The following is a 9,953-nucleotide window of genomic DNA, read 5'->3' on the forward strand; positions in this document are numbered from 1 at the left end:
AGAATCAACCGGCTCCGCCCGCGGTATCATGCATCAAAACAATTATTGAAGGGTGTCACAGTGAAGCAGTGTTGCTACGCACCGCAAATCCCCTCTGCACTGCACCGAATCTTTACTGGAGAATCCAGAGTGACCAGCAAAGAGTCACAACCCGCAGGTATCCAGTCACACTAAGGCATATCCACCATTCCCCACATATTCACTGTAACAAAACACAATACTGTTTACTATAATGCACTTTTATTTAAATGGACTTGGATGAGTCTGTAGAAGAGAACACAATGCACGCACACGCACGCATGCGCGGGCACACACACACACACACACACATCTAGGTTATAGTGCTATACACATATCTAGGGTTTAGGAAGCACGAGAATGTGTCGAAGCACCCACACATACCCCTTCATGCAGTGTACTGCAGTAGCCCAACACATTACGACTGCACAGGACCATCACAAAACACATTACGACTGCTATAGCACAGGACCATCACAAAACACTACACACTGTTACTACACTACACACACAGTTACTACACTACGCCTGTTACAAGTACTTACAAATAATTTTGCAACAAATGGCACATCCCGAAGACGGCAGCTCCAGACCTTCATACATCATCATCTGTAAAACCAAACATGAGCGCACACAAACACTATTAGTGTCACGAATACGAAAGCAGGGTAAGACAAGAGGATACGAAACAAGTAAGTATCGCTATAACGAGGGGGGGGGTAAATATACATGTAGACAGAGCAGTGCTTACTTACAGGGTCCTAATACGCTCCAAGGCGTCCCGGTAGTCGGACTGCAACAGCAGCCCGACCTGGCGACCCTCCCAGTAACGGGTTAGATGGGCCGCACCCGCCAGGTGGGCGACCACGGCTGGGCCTCCCACCAGCCTTTCTCCACTGTAAAAAAACGAAAGAAACCACAGAAAGCACAGTGTCATAGAGCTCTTTTGTTGGGGGAGAGAGCTAGGAGCACTGCACACTTACCATTTGTCACAATATATGATGAGAAAGAGGCGGCGCTTGACGCACCGCCTCAGGTGCTGAAACAGGGGTATTACCCCTGACATTCGAACGCTACAGTGACAAGTGAAAGCCATTTGGACTGTAATGATACTGAAGTGAAGGTGTGAACCGCAAAGCAAGACCTTTTACCTTCTTCCTGTCGAATTCGCTCCCCAGCTGCATACCGACATCATCCGCTAAAACCCAATCATACCAAGTAACGCAAAGGTCATCAGTTGACCTTTTGGACTTTTCAACTCTTATCCAAAACCACCAAGAGGAAAAAACCAGGATAAAGAAGACGTCAGTTGTAGAAGCGTTTGTGGAGGAGTTGTTACATTATTCTCAGTAAATAGATATGGCTGATACATTCGGTGTAGACTTGGACGACCGGTCGTGGTCTCTCACCACGGGTCCTTTACTAATAGAAAGGCGGACGCCAATAAGAACTGTTGTGGAGGTGGCAGATCAAAACGCGCAGCAAGAAATTTAGCACGTCGATGGTAGACTCCATCGGGAGGACGGACCAGCTCTTGTTGATAGTAGGGGAGTGTCCGCCTGGTGCTATGAAGGTCGCCTTCATCGCGTTAATGAACGGGCTTGGATAGGACGGGGTAGCATCGAGTACTACCTCAACGGTGCCCGTCATAGAGCCGGCGGTCCTGCAGTCAGTTATTGTGACGCCACATGCTGTATTCTACGGTGGTATCACCAAGGAAGGCTCCACAGGGAGAATGCGCCAGCGGTTATACACAGGGAAGGTAACAATCGTGTACGGGAGTGGTACCGATACAACCTTTGGCATAGGGAAGATGGACCTGCTTTCATCTCTCAGGAGGAGGAGGGTGTCTATCAGTGGTACCTCAACGGGGTGTATTACGGTGACCACCATCAAGACCAGGCAATACACCCCATGGAGCTGCAGTATATTAATGTAGTGCCTACTAAGGCAGACTCGTCAGCAATAAGTCATGAGTCCAGTTGTGTGATTTGTCAGGATGCCCTGGATCGTCCTCTATCCAAATTGAAGTGTGGTCATGAATTTCACTTCCACTGTATCAAGGAGTGGATCAGTTCTGCCCCCAGCCCAACTTGCCCAACCTGCCGCTACTCCATGACTGCTGAGGACTTGGTTGAGTTCTTGTAGTAATACATGACACAGCTGCATGTAGGCGACTAAGAATGACCAGTCATGTGCTACAGACGGATACGGACACGCCACCCTAAGTAGCCATGAGCGGCTCTTTGGACAAGGGCAACAAAGCACCCCGTGGGCGGCCAAGGTTGTCACTAGCCACAAGTCTGCTCGCTCAGTTGAATAAGCTGGGTGTGCCCATGAAGACCATGGAAGACCTTTCCAGGTGCCGGCAACAAGCAGAGGACAAGACAGACTGGAAGAAACTGTGCAGCTCGACACTCGAGGACAAATCAGTATCAGCAGCTACTACACCTTGCTGATGATGCTCACAAGACAGAAGTGGGAAAAACACTGAATTTCTTTATTTAGTGCTCAACTACGCGAAATGTGTTATTATTATTACACATGTTCAACTGTACTCAGTCTGGCTGACTGCCATTCTCTACCACACATTACCGGACACTGTTGTGGTTGTCGTCGTTATCGTCGTCGTCATTGTCGATGTTGTTGTCGGTTGTTGTCGTCGTTATTGTCGTCGTTGTTGATTTTGTTGGTGGCTGTTGCTGTCGGTTGTTGTCGGTTGTTGTCGTTTGCTGTTGGTTGTTTTTGGTTGTTGTTGATGTTGTTGTCGGTTGTTGTCGTCGTTATCGTCGTCGTTGTTGATGTTGTTGTCGGTTGTTGTCGTCGTTATCGTCGTCGTTGTTGATGTTGTTAATAGTTGTTGCTGTCGGTTGTTGGTTGTTATTGTTGATTGTTGTCGGTTGTTGTTGGCTGTTGGATGTTGTTGTCGGTTGTTGTCGGTTGTTGTTGGTTATTGTTGGTTGTTGTTGGTTGTTGTTGGTTGTTGTTGGGCGTTGTTGGTTGTTGTCGGTTGTTGTCAGGTGTTGTTGGTTGTTGTAGGTTGTTGTTGTCGGTTGTTGTCGGTTGTTGGGTGTTGTTGTCGGTTGTTGGGTGTTGTTGTCGGTTGTTGGGTGTTGTTGTCGGTTGTTGGGTGTTGTTGTCGGTTGTTGGGTGTTGTTGTTGGTTGGTGTTGGTTGGTGTTGGTTGTTGTTGGTTGTTGTCGGTTGTTGTCCGTTGTTGTTGGTTGTTGTTGGCTGTTGTTGGTTGTTGTTGTTTGTTGTTGTCGGTTGTTGGTTGTTGTTGTGTGTTGTTGTTGGTTGTAGTTGGTTGTTGTCAGTTGTTGTTGGTTGTTGGATGTTGTTGTCGGTTGTTGTCGGTTGTTGTCGGTTGTTGTTGGTTGTTGGTTGTTGTTGGCTGTTGTTGGTTGTTGTTGGTTGTTGTTGGTTGTTGTTGTTTGTTGTTATCGGTTGTTGGTTGTTGTTTTTTGTTGTTGTTGTTGGTTGTAGTTGGTTGTTGTCAGTTGTTGTTGGTTGTTGGATGTTGTTGTCGGTTGTTGTCGGTTGTTGTCAGTTGTTGTCGGTTGTTGTTGGTTGTTGTTGGCTGTTTTAGGTTGTTGTTGGTTGTTGTCGGTTGTTGTCGGTTGTTGTGTTTTAATCGTTATTTTGTTCATTATCCAGGAGGATGTTGCTATGATCCAGTACCATTTTTTCACATATATGAGACAAGTTTGTGTAACGTTAGTGTGACGTGGGGTATGCTGATTGGATGTGAGGTGGTGAGAGTATGCTGATTGGCCGATGACAATTAGTGGAAGGGATAACGTAATGCGCTGCTTGTGCAGCGTAACCAAACACATGGTCTGTGGGAAACACCCTAGTAAAATAAATAAAATAATAAGAACATGAATTGCCACCGGCACTTGAGAGACTCGAGCCCCGCCACCTTGTTCAAATCGGACTTGGTAGCTTCATACTGGAACTTAATCTTCTTCTTTTTGAGGTATGACCGTACAAAACGCGCTTGGATTTTTTCATTTTATTTTATTTTTTTATTTTTTTCATTGCAACTTTTTTAGCAGATAGCAACTCTTTTAGCAGACTCGTGAAACAACGGTGAATCTGGAACGAATAAATGGTCCATGTCAAAGGCATGACGAGTCTCGAAGTCTTCACATTCACGATGGAACCTTGTCATGATTGACGCATTCCTTGATGGTGCGCACATGAAATCACCCTGGCTCATCTTTTCCAACTCCATTCTTTTCACATCCTGCAACCCATACCCTACTAGTATCAGTGGGGATGCTAGAATCAGAAGAGGCAAGGCAGCACTCTTCCGTGGATGTATTACTCGACACAACACCACCCATACTTGTTTTCTAGAAGTTTTGACTATAATGATATATTGCAGCAGGAAGTAGTATACAGTCAAATAGGATAGGATAAGAATGAATGATCAACTGTCTGATAAAGAATGCAGTTCATTAAAGACTTATTGGAAGGTCTCTACCAGCTGATCGTCATGTTGGACGGCGACACTGCATAATGATATGAAGCTCTCAGTTAGCTGTTTCAGTTCCGTGGTAGAAAGTGTCATGTGTGCGTCCAGAGAACGATGAAAACATCTGGGGTCCACGTTGATGCAGACGATTGGAGAAACAGCAAGACGTACCTTCAACGCTTGCTCGTCAATGTCGAGGGAGACTGCCCCGGGGTAGATGAAAACATCTTGTTCCACATCCAGTTCGAACCAGCTGGTCGGGACTAGCTTGCTTTCACCGTTGATGTACACCCGACATTGACCGTAGGACGAACGTGATGGGTAGAAGTTGGTCTTGATCTTCTCCACACGTCCTCTTCGGAGAGTGTCACGGAGCGATGGACAAGTCTTGATCAAGTTCGTAATGATGAACTCAGTGGACTCATTCAGTTCGATGTAAACCTGTCCTTGAGCATCTTTGCGAGCTGTTGCCGTACTACCACAGGCTGGTAGAGCTCCTGAAGGGAAGTACATCTTATAACCAGGCTTGTAGAAGGATCTACCTGATGACTTGTAGGACAGTTGCATGTCCTCCTGAAACCCATCTACCACAATCTCTTTGTGGAGCTTGGTAGGAGCAGGTGACACATAGCGACGCTTAACCGGTACTGCCTTCGAAGAGAGCACAACTTGAGGAGGGTCAGCAGGAAGAGCGGAATTATTCCTCACCCGCCGCTCGTATAGGTTATCCATCTTCCAGGAAGCGAAGGGAGAACAACTCATCAGCACTGTATTCGATGAACGAATGACTCGACTACAGGACAACCACCCGTATTTATACAAGGCAGAGACGGAGGCGGGTTGAAGTGATAAAATATGTGTCAGCTAGGTCAACCAATCACCATCAAGCCCGCCAAAAACATTTGACCACTCAGCATTGAGCCCACCAAAAACATTTGACCAACCAGCATCAAACCCGCCAAAAGCATTTTGTCCAATCAGCGGCATGCCCACCAAAATCATATCTCATCTTAAAGATTCCTTACATGATACCGCCACTTTAGTGGAGTCGAACGTGTGCAAGTTCTGAATCACGTGATCAAGTGAATAGGTTTCCCAACAATAGGCATCAATCAATGATGCCATAAGAGATGTATCAGATGGAGATAAAATCAGCAAATTCGTACGCAACGTGGACAGTTGAGAAGAAGACACCATCCTGGTCGACTCCATGAGATGCAGTACATATGGGAGTGGAAAATGCTGAGGAAGAGGTTTCATGATTCGACTGAACCTCGACCATGATACATTGCTACGAGGTAAGTAGGAACGCAGTTTACGTAGTACATCCACATTCGTATCGTATACTATGCAGGATAATGCTATAGCATAGTTTATACTCTTGTACAAACAGGATTTTTTCATCGCAAGTATTTGCTCCCGAAGAGTGTGTACGCAAAGCTGATCGGATAAGAGTTCAGTTTTCGAAAGAAAATGCAAAAGATGACGATCCACACCGCTTAACCGCTCATGTACCGCGTAAGGCTTCTTCATCAAACTACATCTCCTATGCACATCATCTTCAGGGAAGTAAATCAACGCCATGACAAGTCCACACGAAGAAAACACGTATCTTCCTTCATGTAAAACATGATCAAGATGTTGACACTGTTTTTCCTCCCCGTATTGCTCTTTTTCTTCTTCTTCTTCTTCATCCTTCTCTTGAAGTCTCCTTTCACGTACATAAGCAGGTAAGATCTTAAATTCAGAATCCATCTTCACTCCTCACCAACATTCCCATTATGACACTATATCCAGCATGATATCTACTTTATATAACCAATCCTATCCAGGGCAATTATCAGGTACCACCATTGGGGTAGAGGACCTCATACCCTTTCCGACGTGTTGGAGAGGGTATGAGGTCCTCTACCCCAATGGTTGTACCTGATAATTGCCCTGGATAGGATTGGTTATATAAAGTAGATTTCATGCTGGATATAGTGTCATAATGAGGATGTTGGTGAGTAGTGAAGATGGATTCTGAATTTAAGATCTTACCTGCTTATGTACGTGAAAGGAGACTTCATGAGAAGGATGAAGAAGAAGAAGAAGAAGAAGAAAAAGAGTAATACGGGGAGGAAAAACAGTGTCAACATCTTGATCAGGTTTTACATGAAGGAAGATACGTGTGTTCTTCGTGTGGACTTGTCATGGCGGTGATTTACTTCCCTGAAGATGATGTCCATAGGAGATGTAGTTTGATGAAGAAGCCTTACGCGGTACATGAGCGGTTAAGCGGTGTGGATCGTCATCTTTTGCATTTTCTTTCGAAAACTGAACTCTTATCCGATCAGCTTTGCGTACACACTCTTCGGGAGCAAATACTTGCGATGAAAAAATCCTGTTTGTACAAGAGTATAAACTATGCTATAGCATTATCCTGCATAGTATACGATACGAATGTGGATGTACTACGTAAACTGCGTTCCTACTTACCTCGTAGCAATGTATCATGGTTGAGGTTCAGTCGAATCATGAAACCTCTTCCTCAGCATTTTCCACTCCCATATGTACTGCATCTCATGGAGTCGACCAGGATGGTGTCTTCTTCTCAACTGTCCACGTTGCGTACGAATTTGCTGATTTTATCTCCATCTGATACATCTCTTATGGCATCATTGATTGATGCCTATTGTTGGGAAACCTATTCACTTGATCACGTGATTCAGAACTTGCACACGTTCGACTCTGATCTTGTTTCCATACTGTATCAGTTCACTAAAGTGGCGGTATCATGTAAGGAATCTTTAAGATGAGATATGATTTTGGTGGGCATGCCGCTGATTGGACAAAATGCTTTTGGCGGGTTTGATGCTGGTTGGTCAAATGTTTTTGGTGGGCTCAATGCTGAGTGGTCAAATGTTTTTGGCGGGCTTGATGGTGATTGGTTGACCTAGCTGACACATATTTTATCACTTCAACCCGCCTCCGTCTCTGCCTTGTATAAATACGGGTGGTTGTCCTGTAGTCGAGTCATTCGTTCATCGAATACAGTGCTGATGAGTTGTTCTCCCTTCGCTTCCTGGAAGATGGATAACCTATACGAGCGGCGGGTGAGGAATAATTCCGCTCTTCCTGCTGACCCTCCTCAAGTTGTGCTCTCTTCGAAGGCAGTACCGGTTAAGCGTCGCTATGTGTCACCTGCTCCTACCAAGCTCCACAAAGAGATTGTGGTAGATGGGTTTCAGGAGGACATGCAACTGTCCTACAAGTCATCAGGTAGATCCTTCTACAAGCCTGGTTATAAGATGTACTTCCCTTCAGGAGCTCTACCAGCCTGTGGTAGTACGGCAACAGCTCGCAAAGATGCTCAAGGACAGGTTTACATCGAACTGAATGAGTCCACTGAGTTCATCATTACGAACTTGATCAAGACTTGTCCATCGCTCCGTGACACTCTCCGAAGAGGACGTGTGGAGAAGATCAAGACCAACTTCTACCCATCACGTTCGTCCTACGGTCAATGTCGGGTGTACATCAACGGTGAAAGCAAGCTAGTCCCGACCAGCTGGTTCGAACTGGATGTGGAACAAGATGTTTTCATCTACCCCGGGGCAGTCTCCCTCGACATTGACGAGCAAGCGTTGAAGGTACGTCTTGCTGTTTCTCCAATCGTCTGCATCAACGTGGACCCCAGATGTTTTCATCGTTCTCTGGACGCACACATGACACTTTCTACCACGGAACTGAAACAGCTAACTGAGAGCTTCATATCATTATGCAGTGTCGCCGTCCAACATGACGATCAGCTGGTAGAGACCTTCCAATAAGTCTTTAATGAACTGCATTCTTTATCAGACAGTTGATCATTCATTCTTATCCTATCCTATTTGACTGTATACTACTTCCTGCTGCAATATATCATTATAGTCAAAACTTCTAGAAAACAAGTATGGGTGGTGTTGTGTCGAGTAATACATCCACGGAAGAGTGCTGCCTTGCCTCTTCTGATTCTAGCATCCCCACTGATACTAGTAGGGTATGGGTTGCAGGGTGTGAAAAGAATGGAGTTGGAAAAGATGAGCCAGGGTGATTTCATGTGCGCACCATCAAGGAATGCGTCAATCATGACAAGGTTCCATCGTGAATGTGAAGACTTCGAGACTCGTCATGCCTTTGACATGGACCATTTATTCGTTCCAGATTCACCGTTGTTTCACGAGTCTGCTAAAAAAGTTGCTATCTGCTAAAAAAGTTGCAATGAAAAAAATAAAAAAATAAAATAAAATGAAAAAATCCAAGCGCGTTTTGTACGGTCATACCTCAAAAAGAAGAAGATTAAGTTCCAGTATGAAGCTACCAAGTCCGATTTGAACAAGGTGGCGGGGCTCGAGTCTCTCAAGTGCCGGTGGCAATTCATGTTCTTATTATTTTATTTATTTTACTAGGGTGTTTCCCACAGACCATGTGTTTGGTTACGCTGCACAAGCAGCGCATTACGTTATCCCTTCCACTAATTGTCATCGGCCAATCAGCATACTCTCACCACCTCACATCCAATCAGCATACCCCACGTCACACTAACGTTACACAAACTTGTCTCATATATGTGAAAAAATGGTACTGGATCATAGCAACATCCTCCTGGATAATGAACAAAATAACGATTAAAACACAACAACCGACAACAACCGACAACAACCAACAACAACCTAAAACAGCCAACAACAACCAACAACAACCGACAACAACCGACAACAACCGACAACAACCGACAACAACCGACAACAACCAACAACAACTGACAACAACCAACTACAACCAACAACAACAACAAAAAACAACAACCAACAACCGATAACAACAAACAACAACAACCAACAACAACCAACAACAACCAACAACAGCCAACAACAACCAACAACCAACAACAACCGACAACAACCGACAACAACCGACAACAACATCCAACAACCAACAACAACTGACAACAACCAACTACAACCAACAACAACACACAACAACAACCAACAACCGACAACAACAAACAACAACAACCAACAACAGCCAACAACAACCAACAACAACGGACAACAACCGACAACAACCAACAACAACCAACACCAACCAACACCAACCAACAACAACACCCAACAACCGACAACAACACCCAACAACCGACAACAACACCCAACAACCGACAACAACACCCAACAACCGACAACAACACCCAACAACCGACAACAACCGACAACAACAACCTACAACAACCAACAACACCTGACAACAACCGACAACAACCAACAACGCCCAACAACAACCAACAACAACCAACAACAACCAACAATAACCAACAACAACCGACAACAACCGACAACAACATCCAACAGCCAACAACAACCGACAACAATCAACAATAACAACCAACAACCGACAGCAACAACTATTAACAACATCAACAACGACGACGATAA

The 9,953-nt window shown here is 45.0% G+C and overlaps 1 long non-coding RNA gene across 1 annotated transcript; it reads right to left on the reverse strand.

Moving 5' to 3' along the window:
• Positions 1–211: 211 nt before the first annotated feature.
• On the reverse strand, positions 212–1,135 carry LOC135815446 (uncharacterized). Its single transcript, XR_010553294.1, has 4 exons — positions 1,002–1,135; positions 774–914; positions 564–627; positions 212–264 (listed from the first exon to the last, which is right to left on the reverse strand). It is a non-coding gene; the product is annotated as an uncharacterized LOC135815446 (long non-coding RNA).
• Positions 1,136–9,953: the final 8,818 nt, after the last annotated feature.

Source organism: Sycon ciliatum, chromosome 4 (genome assembly GCF_964019385.1).
Source record: "Sycon ciliatum chromosome 4, ocSycCili1.1, whole genome shotgun sequence".
Lineage (NCBI taxonomy): Eukaryota > Metazoa > Porifera > Calcarea > Leucosolenida > Sycettidae > Sycon > Sycon ciliatum.